The sequence below is a fragment of the Hemicordylus capensis genome, chromosome 3, assembly GCF_027244095.1.
Source record: "Hemicordylus capensis ecotype Gifberg chromosome 3, rHemCap1.1.pri, whole genome shotgun sequence".
NCBI classification, from domain to species: Eukaryota; Metazoa; Chordata; class Lepidosauria; order Squamata; family Cordylidae; genus Hemicordylus; species Hemicordylus capensis.
In genome coordinates, this window is record NC_069659.1 from 312,199,507 (window position 1) to 312,214,811 (window position 15,305).

The window sequence follows — 15,305 nt, forward strand, 5'->3', positions numbered from 1 at the left end:
GTTGTCTTTTTCAAACTGAGGGCAATTGAGTCAGTTTTTTAAAAAAGATGCATTGCAGTCATCATTATTGATGAAAGACTGCAATGAGACTATCACTATCTGTGTAATGCCTCTGTTTGTGTGCTCGCTCCGAGCCACTCCCGTGACCAATAAATCTGTCTCAGACAAGCTTTCCCCCCTCCCTTGCATCTTAATTGATGGAAAGTCTTCATTTAAACAAATGTAATTTGTCTTAGGGAAAATTAGCTAATCTTATCCTGTAAACCTTCCAAAGGATTTTTCTCCCCCTAGAAACATATTGAAGCTATTCCCGACGGAGTCACAGCCGGGCGCAGGAGTGCCCAACTGGAGAAACTGCTCATCTGGGTGGCGGATCTGACCACCTAGCAACGTGACTGCTCATGTGCAGGGAGAGTGGGATAAGCCTACGCTCCCTGCCAAACTCCGGCTGGCGCTTCACACGGGTCATGTGAAGCGTCTCAATCACTCTAATCCTGGTTACAGAGTTAACCAGTATTGCTGAGCCCTGTGGGAACCCAGAATTTCCAGGCAATCCTGGCACAGTGGTTTGATCAGGATTGTCTGGAAATTCTAGGTTCTCACAATCAGTTCCACAGGGCTCAGCGATCCTGGTTAACTCTTTAAACAGGATCATTGTGATTATCTGAACCTAGCCTAATGGTGTCAGAGAAATCGGAGGCCAAAACTGTGAGGGAGATGAAAATAGGAGCTCTGTCTTTCCCATATAACATTTAAGACAAAGGGTTATTCAGACAAAAGGAAATAGCAGTACAGTAAAGATGGAAGAGAAAAATAGAGTTGGCTTGCAAGGGCAGAACACTTTGGGCTTGACAGGTTGCTAGGTGCTGTGCTGTCTTCTCTGTGGAAAATAACAGTGGCTAAGGTACTGTCTTTGCAAATAGATGAAATAAAGCTGAAATGCCATATTGCCCTGTCACATATTGTTTTGTTTACTGAATTCATCTTGCAAGTAACGAGCAACATCTCTTTAATTTTGACCTGATGTTGCAGATAAATATTTATGTCCGTCTAGCTATGGTGCAAAGACGGCAGTGATGGGGAAAGTGTCATGGGAGACATAAATATAGCATTTTCTGTTACTGTTCTGACATGATATCAAGGCTTCAGTTGAGGCAAGTAGACAACAAGGTTTGAAAATGACAAAGTACCTTGTAAATGCCTTGCTGTAACACAGTGTATATCTTTTTTACTGAAGGAATAAAATGTAAAATGCTTTAGTGATAACATATGCAAGATTGTCTGAATCTGACTGATGCATTCTTTTAAATGACAGTGTTCTCATTGTGAACATCTGTCACATGCCATAGTAGACATTATGAAAAGATAATATCAGAAAATAAGGTCTAGTTGCTTTTTCCTCCCTACACCCCAGGTGCGTAACAACGATCGGGCAAGGGGAGACAGTTGTCTGGGGGCCCCACTGCCTGGAGGGGCCCCCCAGAGGCACCTCACGTGACTTCCCATTGCCCCCTGCCCAGCCCCAAGGCCCCTCAGCCACTTGCCCTGTTCGCCGTCTCTCCAGCTTGTTCTCCTGGCCGGCGGCAATCCAGGCAGCAGACAAGCTGCAAAGAGCTCCTTTTCTCCCGCCTCTCAGCTGATCGGCGGGTGGGCGGGGCTTCCACGGAGGTCTGGTGTAGGCCTCTGTGAAGCCTGAACTCCAGTAGGGCCCAAGCCAGCCAGGAAGGAGGAGGCAGCCAGAGAGGCCTCCACTGTTTTCTGCAGCAGAAGACCCCCTGCTTCCAGGTAGAGTGTGAACTCCTTTTTGTGGTTACCTTCCCCACCCCCCACCCCCACCCGGATATATAGGGATCTGCTTGCCATAGGGCTTTGATATGGGGGTGGGGGAGGAGGGACCGAGAAGTCTCTGAATATTTATTTTGAAACAGCTTGGAAAATTTGCTGACTAAAAAAAAACTATCTAAAAAGTCCTATAAGTGGCTTGTTTCATGGCAGAAAATTACAAAAACTTCTGGAAGAAACAGTATTATATTTATTTTATTCATTCATGTATAAATGCACTTATGTTCAAGTTGTTTTGCAACCCAGAAGGTCTGAGTGAGAACTGTGAAGCATGTGTGTGCTTTTATTTTATTTTATTTTTCTTGTGTGTGAACTGCTCCCCAATAACCTGCAGGGACTTCAGGATAAATCTGGCCAACATGTGAATGCAGCACCTCCATTCCAGAGGATATGTGTGTTAAAGGGCTTTAAAAGCCTCCTGTGAAAAACCTCCTGGAATCAAACTTGACTGAATTTGTTCAGAATTCTGGGAAAACAAACATAGGCTCACCCTGCATGGTTGAAAGTCGCCTTGGCTAATCTGCAGCGAGGGGCCCATTTTAATCATTCATCTTTCTAGTGTGTTCTAGGCATTAAAAGTAAAACAAATGTATAGTACTCAATGTATATCACTATATATTGTGACGTGTGCGTGTGTGTATTCAGTGAAATGTATTTCCAGGCAGCATACTTATTTTGGAATATCAGACTTAAATCCTTGGGGGCCTGGGGTGTGCGGAGGCCCTGGACTTTGAGTGGGGGGCCCCATTTTAAAATCTTGTCTCTGGGCCCACTCCAACCTTGCTACGCCCCTGCTACACCCTTTTGACACTGTGCAAGAAATTATACACCCCTATCCAGAGCTCCTATATTTACAATTTGTTCTGCTCACTTTAACAGATGAGGAAGCTCCACATAACCTTTGCCTTTGAGAACATTGCCTGTCAGAGCACACAGTATTGGGTTAGGTGGGTGAGGGAGGGAAGGAAGGTGATAGAAGAAGTGAATGCAGCTAAGCTGCTGCTGAGAGAGTTTCCTGCTTCCCCTCTTCCCACAGGAGCTTGCCAAGGGCACTGGCCTCTTGGAGCAAGCCTAAGGGCAAGAGCACAAGGGCTCTCTCCTTTGGGGCTCTCAGCCTTGGAAACAATGCCTGAGGGGAAGGCATCTCTGCTGTTCATCACCAGAAGCCACTGCTGAGGAGGTTACTGATATATTGCAAGAGACTAAGATGATCTAAATAACTCTAAAGCTATGGCTGATATGTGGATCTTTCAATGCCTTATGGAGTATGATCCTAAAGGATCTAGCCTGGCAGCACAGAAAGTATCTGCAGCCCAGGCCTGTCAGTAATGTGTATTTAGAAGGAAGGAAGAGGAGGGCTGTGTGTTAGGGGTGTGCACGGAACTGGCTGGTCCAGTTCAAGTCCGAATTGGAGCCGAACCGGCCCAGGCCAGTTCGGTCCAGCACCCCCTCAAACCCCTCCCTGGTTCAGTCCGATCTGGGGGGGGGTCGCAAGCTTTTTTCTTTTTTCTTTAAAACAAAAACAAAAAACCTTAACCCTCCGGGGGTTTCTCCGAAGTGATGGTGGGGGGCCTGCAGAGGTTTCACCTCCCCCTGACAGCCTCCCATCTGTCCCAAACTGGCCCATTCAGCCATTCTCCTTCTGGCATGGCAGCCATTTTGGAGGCTGCTGTGCCTGTGCAATGGGCCTTTGCATGGTCAGGCCATGCAGAGGCCCATTGTGCAGGCACAGCAGCCTCCCAAATGGCCACTGTACTGGTGGGGGCAAGGCCAGAACGAGCCAAAGAATGGCTGAAGGGGGCAGTTTTGTACAGATAGGAGGCCGGCGAAGGGGAATACCTACACGGACCCCCTCTCCTGCCTTGGAAAAAAACACCCCACCTTGGAGGGGGTAAGTTTAAAAAAATCTGGGGGCCCCTCTCACCCCGCAAGTGTGCCCGTCATGGCTGCAAGCAGCCACGGCAGACACACAATCAATTAACCTGGTGTTTGGGAGCACTCGCACCCAAAACCTGGTTTAAGCGGCAGGCTACTTTGGAGGGCTCACCACCGTGCCGCCGCCAGGAGCCACGCAGCTCCCGTCAGTTCTCACACACAGCAGAGAACCTTTGCTAGCCCAGTTTCTGCTGCACGTGAGAATAGCCTCTTAGTCTCTCATTATCTGTGGTTTCTTTACCTGTGATAATCTGGTCCACCTGCATTCATATGGACCATTTAAGTAAGTGAGGTATGTTCATATGTTCACTCTATTTACATAAATGAAAAATTGTGTATACACATCACAGTTCCACAACTTCTGCAAATTAGTTGTTTGGGGTGTTTAATATAATTCAAGAAACACACACACACACACACACACACACACACACACACACACACACACTATGCTGGTGGCTTACATACAGTGTAGTTCCATGCCAATCCAAGAACAGGGCATATGCACTCATTCATTCCATACTTCTCCAAACCACATCCATGCTGCTAACAAGCTTGCAGAGGCTCAATTCACTACTAACAATTGCATGATCACTGTAGCTATAAGCCTCCTATTCCTCTCCATGGGAAGCTTGTGGTTATGGTGATGGCACAATTGTTAGTGGCAATGCAGCCTCTGTGAGCTTATTATCATGGTTTGGAAAGGCATGGAAAAAGTATGTCCCACTTTTGGATCAGTGGTGTGCTGTGCTGTCTTTTTTCCTCCTGTAAAGCTGAAAGCAACTTGTGTGGGCTGGCATTTACACCGTAGAAAGAACATAGGAAGAAATGGACCAGAATACCACATCTCTGATCTTCCACCTATCTACTACTATTACAAATATTTATGTACCACTTTTCAACAAATGTTCTCAAAGCAGTTTACATAGAAAAGTAAATAAACAGATGGTTCCCTGTCCCTAAAAGCTCACAAACTTAATAATAATAATAATAATAATAATAATAAGGTAGACACCAGCCACTGGAGGGATGCTGTGCTGGGGATGGATAGGGCCAGCTGTTCTCCCGGTTAACTGTAAGAGAATCACCACTTTACAAGGTGCCTCTTTGCTCAGTTAGCAGGTCTATGGGGCTGCTGATTAGCAAAACAAAATCCAGGGGCCATCTTAATCATGGAGCTCCCTCTTTATGTTTGATTTGGCTCTAAATAAATGTCTAACCATATTGGGAATTGCATTTTTCCTTCAGTGTAATGTAGGCTTGTCCAAACACTTCCTCCTCTAACAGTGGCTTTCAGTGTACAGTACTAGTGCCAGTGTGTTATATGGTTTGATATTTAGAACATTTTTACTAAGAAATACCATCACACATATCCAAATACATACAAAACCTTTTTCTTCTCTTGGCCTTAGGTACTAAGATAGTCCCAGTAACTATTTCAGGAGCTAAGAGATTGGTGAATTCTTAAGAGCTCATTCTTGGACTAGCCCAGAAACAATTCAAATCCTGGCATTCCCTGAGACCAGGAGAATGAGTCATGGCCTCCAGTGATCTGTGCTGCACAGAGCAGCACAGATCATGTGGTCACATGGCGACATGCCCACTTGGAGCTCCATGGATCATCTTGGAGGAAGGTGGGTGAACCCCACTGCCTGCATTCTCTGCCCGAAGATGGTCATGAGTATAGCTTTACTGTATAAGCAGCTGATTTTGTCTTTGTTGATGGAATTCTAGCTCCCATGAGAAGTGGAAAGAAAAGAAGGGTCACAACCTATCTCCTCCTGGGACAATCTATCCCTGTGTTCAGTGCAATGCACCCAGCCATTGGCATACATAACTGCACATGTAGAGGGGGATCCCTGCTTTCTGGGAGTAACCTTGAGGCAGGCTGCTGTATAGCTGGATATGAGACTCGGAGGGATTTTCCATTCAAGGAAATTTCTGGGTGCATTGTGGCAGATGAGCGGCTGCTTCTGTGAACTGGCATATTTCCTATTGGTTAACCATCTACAGTTCTTTCTGCCATCGCCCTCTGAAGAGAAGAATCTGATGCTCTCATCAGCTGTCAGGGATCAAAAGAGGCTCTGCTCTCTGATCAGTGGAGATGCTCCTTCTGTATGTTGGCATCTTTGCCATCAACCAAACCGTGAGTTCATCTGCAGTTCCTTCTGCACCCACCCTCTGGTGGGAAAAGCCTGGAACCTGGACTATGTCACCCATGGCCAGGGACGGGCATACACTTTTCTCTACATATCTATAGTAGAACAGTGGCTGACATCCAGCGGTGCTAGTGCAACAAACAAAGCATATCCCACTCAAGAAGCTGGTGTAGTGGTGTGAGGTTCTGGGGATTGCTTGATATTGTGGCAGTCTCTTGTGCCTTTGTTGCATTTGCTCAACAGGGATAGTGGAACAGAATACAAGGGTTTCACAGCAGCAGGCATGCCCAAGGTTGTGTGCCTTGTTGTGCAAGTGCAACACCAGTCTGGAGCACTAGCTCTCAACACCAGCTCAAAAATATACTTTTATTAGTGCAACATGTTTGCACTAGTGCCGCATTAGCTTCGATGTCAGCCCAGGGGCAGAGTGCTAATTGTGGATGGGTTCAAAGAACCCGACCCACCCAGCTCCTAGTAGCTACCTGACACACACACACACACACACACACACACACACACACACACCCCAAGTTCTGGCTGACCTCATTCCCAGTTGGCTTTATTGTTGGCTGGGTGTTTTCTTTGTTCTCTCCCTCACTGGGGGAGAGAATGGAAGAAAACACCTAGCCAACAAAAAAGCTGGGTGTGAAATGAGCTATTGAGGACCCTTCTGTGGAGGCCCTTCTGGGTGCTGGCCATGCCACCTTTGTGTGTTGTCACATGCAGGGGGTGTGGCTGGTGCATGCAAAAGGCCACTGGGGAGAGGGCTTTATAGTCACCCTATGGTACTCCTCTTCTGCATACTCAGCTTCTGCAGGCAGAAGGGTATGGAATAGATTGTGTCCAAGCAATTCTACAGAATTACAAGGTTATATAATTACTCTAAAATGCCATTTAAAGTAGCAAGTATATGCCCCAATAAGATCCATGAAGACTTATCATATATGCATTGGGAACTACCAAATGGAAAGGGCATCCTTAATTTGACCAATTACTGCAGAGCACTAAATGTCACTCTTTAGTAAAGCTCCTAATTTTGTTAAATGTCTTTGCTGTGGAGGAATTTTGCTGGCAAACCGGTAAAACACATTTTACAACCTTATTTACAAGAAATGCAATAGCAGTGAAAGTTCCAAGGATCTGAGTGATACATTTAATGAAAAATAACCAAGGTGACAATTAGAATCACAGAGGCAGAAAGTGTGTTCTTTGAGTTTGTAATGAGTGAACCACTCCCTCTAATCCAGCGAGGGCAATGAATGTACTGAAAGAGATTTTCAAAATGTATTTAAGGGGCTGTGAGGCCAGAGAACTCTCTCTTACAGTGTTGCTCTCAGAAGAGGAAGGATCAGCCTAGCAGCACAGAGTGAGACTGGTGGACTAGGGCCTGCCTGTGTGTAGAGAGAAAGAGAGAGTGCCAGACTTTTTTCTTTTCTTTTGCAGCCTCAAGCAACACCACCTTTGCTGCTGCTGCTGCTGCTGTGTCCCTTTTCCTTTTTTGATTGTTGGGCGGGTGGGTGCCTGGCACTCACCTGCCCTTCCCCCAGCTGTTGAGACCCAGAATGTCTGCTCAGCCTGAGTGCCTTGAAGAGCAGAACCTGGCCAGACTTCAGCAGAAGATGGTGGTCGCTTGAAGGTAAGCACCCCAACCTTGATCAGGTTAGATTTCTTTAAATAGGGCCTAATTTGGGAAAGGGATTAGGTGCTACGCAAGGAGTACATGTAGGAGAGCCCTTCTTTATGGGAAGAAAGCTGGTCTTGTGGTAGCAAGCATGACTTGTCCCCTTAAGCTAAGTAGGATCTGCCTTGGTTGCATACAAAAGGGAGACTAGAAGTGTGAGCGCTGTAAGATATTCCCCTTAGGGGATGGAGCCGCTCTGGGAGGAGCATCTAGGCTCCAAATTCCTTCCCTGGCATCTCCAAGATAGGGCTGAGAGAGATTCCTGCCTGCAACCTTGGAGAAGCTGCTGCCAGTCTGTGTAGACAATACTGAGCGAGATGAACCTATGGTCTGACTCAGTATATGGCAGCTTCCTATGTTCCTATGAGAGGAGGGATGAGTTAGCACAGTTATCTGCTTTCCCTTCCTATTCCTTAGGTTTACCCCTTTGTTGCTCACTCACCGCAAAACAGGTCCCACTCCCAGTAAAGCCTGCTTCTTTATTTAGGGGGAATCTAATTTTTCTAGCTTCTGTGTGTATACTATAGTGCTATAGATAGCATTGTGTGTGGCACACACAGCATAAACAGTATAATATGCTTGCTATGCTATTGCTCCTTTTAACTATCTGGTTTTGCTGGATCTCAGATTGACAAAGGCAGATCTTGGGTGCCTGCCTGGGTTGTGGTGGTTTGCTTTGTTTGTGAGATAGTGTTGTAGAGAGAAATGAACAGTGGCTGCTCAGCTCGCTCTCTCGCTGCATATCTCTTGACGATTGCTGTGAGAAGAGCTCCATGTCTGGCCTCGAGACTTACTTGTGCTTCACTCACTGCTCTGGTCTGCTCTGCTATCTGCATTGCTACTCAGTCAAAATGTGGCAGAAGATGTTGCTGTCTTTGACTTTACTATGCTTGCTGCTGCTAAGGGTGCTGATGTGCTGTGGCAGCTGTGGCAATGATGAAGTAAGGAGTCATAATTGTGTGTGAGAGAGCAACTTGTGTCAGTGATGTTACTGCAGCATTGTGTTACTGCATTTTGGCTGGCAGTGGATTCTGGGTCAGCAATTCTTTTTTGGGTGTTCTTGGACCGTCTTTGAAATGTGTGCTCTTTGTCAGGAAGGACAAAGATTCCCTTTTACAGTGTGCTTGCAGTGTTTTTCAAGGCAGACTTGCAAATTGTGGATTTGCTTGTTCCAGCCATAGGGAACAATGAGGAACTCAAGCTAGATATTATATTGGACAACACATGTTCTCATCTCCGTGTTTCAGAAGGGGGAGGGGGAGAAAAAGAACTGCTTTTCTCTTTCCCATTCTCCAGAATCAACCCCCCAGAACACCTCTCTCTCTCTCTCTCTCTCTCTCTCTCACACACACACACACACACACACACACACACACACACACACACACAGAGAGAGAGAGATACTATATATAGCTTCTTCTTCAGAAGACCGGAGGAGGTGAGCTTTGGCTGTTTATCATCTAGCCTCTTTTGCTGGATGGCTGGGAGGCTCTCAGCTGCCTCCCCCACCCTTGGTTTGCTGGCCGGGACAACTCAGACCAGCACAGTCCTGCTGCCTGACTGGGAACCTTCCTTCCTCCAAGTGCCTGACCTGCAGGCACTGATTGATTACATCAGCCTTGCCCAGAGTCCTTTGTGAGAGGAAGGACTCTGGAGGCTTTTTAAAGAAGGGGGCTGCCACAGGCGGAGCAGCCAGTGGCGCAGCCAGCCTGCAGGCAGCCGCAGAAGCCAGCCACCAAAGGGGGCTGGTCTTCGGTGTAGGGCTGAGGATTGGGCTACTCTTTTCAGTTGGCTGTTTGGGGAGTTGTAGTAGTATTTGTGCCAGCTCTGTTATTGAGATTGAGTTGAAGTAGTTTTAATGTGTTTGGGTTTGTCTGGAGATGGAGAGACTGGGGGCGCCTTCACTGAATGTGGGGCAGCTATTCCAGTGGTAGTGGGGAATCAAAGAAGTAACGTTGGCAGGTCAGCAGGCTATTCCAGGGGAAGGGTAGTCAGAAATTTAATAGCTATCTCCCTTTCTGGCTGTCCTCCCAGCTCTGTGATCTCGGGGAGCACTGCCAATAACCCACATAGCCTTACCTTGCTCCTTTGCAATGCCAGGTCATCCATGCCTGAAGTCATCCATGATCTGATTATGGATGAAGGGGCCGACCTGGTGTGCATCACTGAGACTTGGTTGGGGGAGGCTAGTGGCCCTGTTTGGTCCCAGCTTCTTCCTCCAGGATATTCTGTAGAGGAGCAGGCGAGGGGACGTGGGCGGGGAGGTGGCGTGGCTGTGGTCTATAAGGACAACATCTCCCTTACCAGGGTCCCTGTTAGGGTATCGGACCATATTGAATGTGTGTACTTGAGTTTGGGGACCAGGGATAGATTGGGACTTCTGTTGGTGTACCAATCGCCCTGCTGCCCAACGGAATCCCTTACTGAGCGCACGGACTTGGTCGCGGGACTTGCGTTGGAGTCTCCCAGACTTTTGGTACTGGGGGACTTCAATGTTCATTTCGGGACCAATTTGTCTGGGGCAGCTCAGGAGTTCAGAGCAGCCATGACAACTATGGGCCTATCCCAAGTGGTCTCTGGATCGATGCATATTGCAGGTCACACACTTGATTTGGTCTTTTACTCTGATCAGGGTGGTGCTCCGTGAGTGGGGACTCTTATGATATCCCCCTTGTCATGGACGGACCACCATCTGATTAAGGTTGGACTTACAACCGCTTTCCACATCTGCAGGGGTGAGGAGCCTATTAGAATGGTCCACCTGAAGAGGTTACTGGATCCGGTAGGATTCCAAGAAGCCTTGGAAGGATTCAATGTTGGCTCTGGTGGTGATCCTGTTGATGCCCTGGTTGAGAATTGGAACAACTTGCTCACCATGGCAGTAGACACGATTGCTCCTAAGCGTCCCCTCCAACCTGCTTCAAAATTGGCCCCTTGGTATACGGAAGATCTACGGGGCCTGAAGCGGCAAGGTAGGCGACTGGTGTGCCAGTGGAGAAAAACCCGACTCGATTCCGACAGATTACAACATGGAGCACATTTGAAGATCTATGCTCAGGCGATACGTGCAGCAAATAAGCAGTTCTTTTCTGCCCGTATTGCCTCTGCAAGTTCACGTCCAGCAGAGTCGTTCAGGGTTGTGAGGGGACTAGTATCTGCCCCCTCTCCCTTGAACCAGAATTTGGAAGCATCAGTTACCCGCTGTGATGTGTTTAATGAATTTTTCGCAGACAAAATCTCTCGGATTCGGGCCAACTTAGATGGAGACTCCACAATTAATTTGTTGTCTGAATTGGAGGTGTCCAACAACTCCTCTTATACGATTCAACTGGATCAGTTTCAGTTTGTGAATCCTGGGGATGTGGACAAGCTACTTGGAGCAGTGAGGCCTACCACTTGTTCTCTTGACCCTTGCCCAACATGGCTTGTTCTATCTAGCAGGGAGGCTGTTGTAGGGTAGAAATCATAAATGCTTCTCTGAGGGAGGGCAGGATGCCTCCTTGTCTCAAGGAGGCAATTATTAGACCTCTTCTAAAGAAGCCTGCGTTAGATCCCTCAGAGTTGAGCAATTATAGGCCAGTTCCCAGTCTCCCATGGCTGGGCAAGGTAATTGAGAGGGTGGTGGCCTCTCAGCTCCAGGCGGTCTTGGAGGAAACTGATTATCTAGACCCATTTCAAACTGGTTTTCGGGCGGGCTATGGGGTGGAGACTGCCTTGGTCGGCTTGATGGATGATCTCCAATTGGGAATTGACAGAGCAAGTGTGACTCTGTTGATCCTCTTGGATCTCTTGGCTGCTTTCGATACTATTGACCATAGTATCCTTCTGGAATATCTGAGGGTGTTGGGGGTGGGAGGCATTGTTTTACGGTGATTCTGCTCCTACCTCTCTGATAGATTCCAGATGGTGTCGATTGGAGATTGTTGCTCTTCAAAATCTGAGCTAGTATGGTGTCCCTCAAGGCTCCATACTCTCTTCAATGCTTTTTAACATCTACATGAAACCGCTAGGAGAGATCATCAGGGGATTTGGAGCTGGGTGTTACCAGTACGCTGATGACACCCAGATCTACTTCTCCATGTCAACTTCTTCAGGAGATGGCATAACTTCCCTAAATGCTTGCCTGGAAGCAGTAATGGGCTGGATGAGGGAGAATAAACTGAAGCTGAATCCAGATAAGATGGAGGTACTTATTGTGAAGGGTCAGAACTCTAGAGACAATTTTGATCTAGATGGGGTCACACTTCCCCAAAAGGAATAGGTTTACAGTCTGGGAGTACTTCTGGATCCACACCTCTCCTTGGTTTCTCAGGTTGAGGCGGTGGCCAGGGGTGCTTTCTATCAGCTTCGGCTCATACGCCAGCTGCGCCCGTTTCTCGAGATCAATGACCTCAAAACAGTGGTACATTTGTTGGTAACCTCCAGCCTGGACTTCTATAATGCGCTTTACGTGCGGCTGCCTTTGTATGTAGTCCAGAAACTTCAGTTGGTTCAGAATGCGGCAGCCAGGTTGGACTCTGGGTCATCTCGGAGAGACCACATTACTCCTCAGTTGATGGAGCTACACTGGCTGCCAATAGGTTTCAGGGCAAAATACAAAGTGCTAGTTATAACTTATAAAGCCCTAAACGGCTTAGGGCCTGGGTATTTAAGAGAGTGTTGTCTTCGTTATGATCCCCACCGCCCATTGAGGTCATCTGCGGAGGTCCGTCTCCAGTTGCCGCCACACAGAGACGGACCTTCTCGGTTGCTGCCCCGAGATTGTGGAATGCGCTCCCTGCTGGGATACGATCCTCCCCATCTCTGGCAATTTTTTAAAAACTTCTGAAAACACATCTCTTCAACCAAGCTTTCTCAGCTTTTTAAAACTTGTTTTTAAATTGTTCTGATTATTTAATTGTTGTTTTATGATATTTTAAATTGCTAATTACTGTTTTATGCTGTTTTGTATTCTTTTTGTTTTAATTAATTGATTTTAATGTTGTTTTAATGTAAACCACCCTGAGCCTTTTGGAAGGGCAGTATAAAAGTTTTAATAATAAACAAACAAACAAACAAACAAACAGATATGCTCAGGATCACAGCTAGCAGTCAGCACTATGTAGCCCAGCAAGAGAAGGCCTCAAGGGTAGGGAAGGAAATAAAAGTGGCTTCCCCATTTCCCTTCTGAAACCTCCTCCCCTCTATGAGGGTTTGGTTCCAGAGTAGCTGAAGCCATAAACTGGAAGGCTGACCTTAGGGACTGAAGATACAACCACTTGTGCTATATAATCATCACCATGCTTACAGAACACTGAATATATGAACATTCATGGGCATATGTGGAATTCATCTTTCAATTACAAAGTTATTCAAAGTGGACCCTTTACATCAGGATGAGCCAGATGTCTGTTGCAAGATCAATCAGAAGCTTGTTTTCAGAAACCTGCAGATTCTACCCATTAGGATTAAGGTGAGGGTGACATGTACATGACATCAAGGTTATTCAGAGCTCTTGGCTGCTGTACATTCCCTTCTATGTGGCAACCGTCCTTGAGAGTTCGTAGCTCTTCCATTTCTATACTAATATAGACAATGGAAAGAACATTGGTTTCCAAATGTAAACAGATGGGCCAGTGAGGGGTTCCATTTGTGGATACCAACAAGAGCTGGATTTTAATTTTTTTTCAACTGTTGTTTTTTTTACAGAAAATCACAAGCTTTAAAATGCTTTAAGCTTGAAAATGGGCTGTGCATGGGGTTGAGCATACTATATCATTTATTCTGCTAGATGTGCTTAAAAAGTCAGCCAGAACCAAATTTCATGACTTTTAGCACTGAACAGGGACAGCTCAATGTATTGCAGTGTCTGAAGTGAGAAGCCGAATGCTGCTTTGCCCCAGAAGCCTGGTGGGAGCCATCCACCTTTCAAAACTGACCCTTGCAACCTTGAAATCATGAACATCTTTATTTATTTTTATTTCTCTATGTAAACTGCTTTGGGAACTTTTGTTGAAAAGCAGTATATAAATATTTCTCATCGTAAATATTCGTCGGCGTTGTGGTGGTGGTGTGGGTGGCAAGGAGCAGGGAAGGTGGTCAGCAGCCTCTTCTTGTGCTTTTTGCAAGCTTTGCAAAGGGTGTGAGAAGAAAGCCACCTTCTCTCTTCTCCCCACGCTCCTTGGGAACCTTGCAAGGGCCAGGTCAGTCCTTACCAATTGCTTCAATGGTGGCAGTAGAAAGCATCTTGCTGTTCTGCTATCATCCCAATGATCTGCTGCTTGAGGCAACTGTCTCACTTCACCACATGAATGGGCCACCCCTAACACTGACATCCAGCTATCTCTACTTCTGTACCTATCAAAAGGTTAGCAGATAAGGGTTTTTATTTAAAGTGCTGTGTTCCCCTGATCTTAACTATTTTTAGCTTACTTTCCAGTAGGCTTATGAGATCACCTGGCATTCTGTGTGTGTGTCTGTGTGTCGTCGTCCCCACCAACTTTGCAAGGACTGACCAATATGAACCAAATAGGGTACAGTTGTAGGGACATATAGGGACACCAAAATGGCGTAGTTTATGATGATGTCATCTGCCCCCATCCAAGATGGTGGACATGAAAACCTTTGAGGTTCAAGTGGGCTAACTTGTGAACTGCTTAACTGATTTGAACCAAATTTGCTACAGCTGCAGGGACACATAGGGATGCCGAAATGGTGTAGGGAGTCATGATGTCATCCAATCCAAATCAATATGGCGGCCATGTGAACATCTGAGGCATAAGCGGGCTAATTTGTGGACTGTCTAACTGACCTAAACCAAGTTACGTACAGGGGCAGTGAGTGATACACAAGGGCACCTCAATGGCGTAATCTGTGATGGTGTCATCCACCCTGATCCAAGATGGCAGATTCATAAACTTTTGAGGTGCAAGTGGTCTTAACTTGTGAACTGCTTAACCGATTTGAACCAAATTTGCTACAGCTGCAGGGACACATAGGGATGCCCAAATGGCATGGTGTGTGGTGATGTCATCCACTCCAATTCAAGAGGGCAGCCGCATGAACATCTGAGGCACATGTGGGCTGATTTGTGGACTGTCTAACATATTTAAACCACATTATGTATAATTTGCAGTGAGTGACACACAAGGACACCTCAACGGCATAGTTTGTGATGATGTCATCCACCCGGATTCAAGATGGCAGACACATAAACTCTGGAGGTGCAAGTAGACTAACTTGTGAAATGCTTAACTGATTTGAACCATATTTGCTACAGCTGTAGGGACACATAGGGAGATCTCAGCAGCATAGATTATAACAATGTCATCCAACTCAATTCAAGATGATGGATATGTAAACTTTTGAGGTGCAAGTGCATTCAATGACACCTCAGTGGTGTAGTTTATAATAATGTCATCCACCCCGATCCAAGATGGTGGATGCATGAACATTTGGGGTGCAAGAGCTCTAACTTGTGAGCCTCAATTTGAACCAAATTTAGTCCAGTTGTAGAGACAGTGAAAGGAAAGTAGGCTGTTTAGTTCTTACTAGCACAACTTGTTTTAATTGTATAATGCACTGTTACTCCTCAGTGCTTTCAGACTGAGTGGCCTAAAAACTAAAGGCCCTTTCCACCAGGAAATTGCCTATGCCCCTCCACCAGACTGTTCTACTTCAGAATGCAGAATCATAGGCCTCATTCACAT

At 46.4% G+C, this 15,305-nt stretch overlaps 1 long non-coding RNA gene across 2 annotated transcripts in view; it reads left to right on the plus strand.

Annotated features, from left to right (window-relative positions):
• Positions 1-1,702: 1,702 nt before the first annotated feature.
• Positions 1,703-15,305, plus strand: part of LOC128349221 (uncharacterized) — an 82,289-nt gene continuing 68,686 nt past the window's right edge. For both annotated transcript variants that reach the window (XR_008318630.1, XR_008318629.1), the window contains exons 1-2: positions 1,703-1,785; positions 7,380-7,572. This is a non-coding gene — a long non-coding RNA (uncharacterized LOC128349221). The remainder of the gene's footprint in view (positions 1,786-7,379; positions 7,573-15,305) is intronic.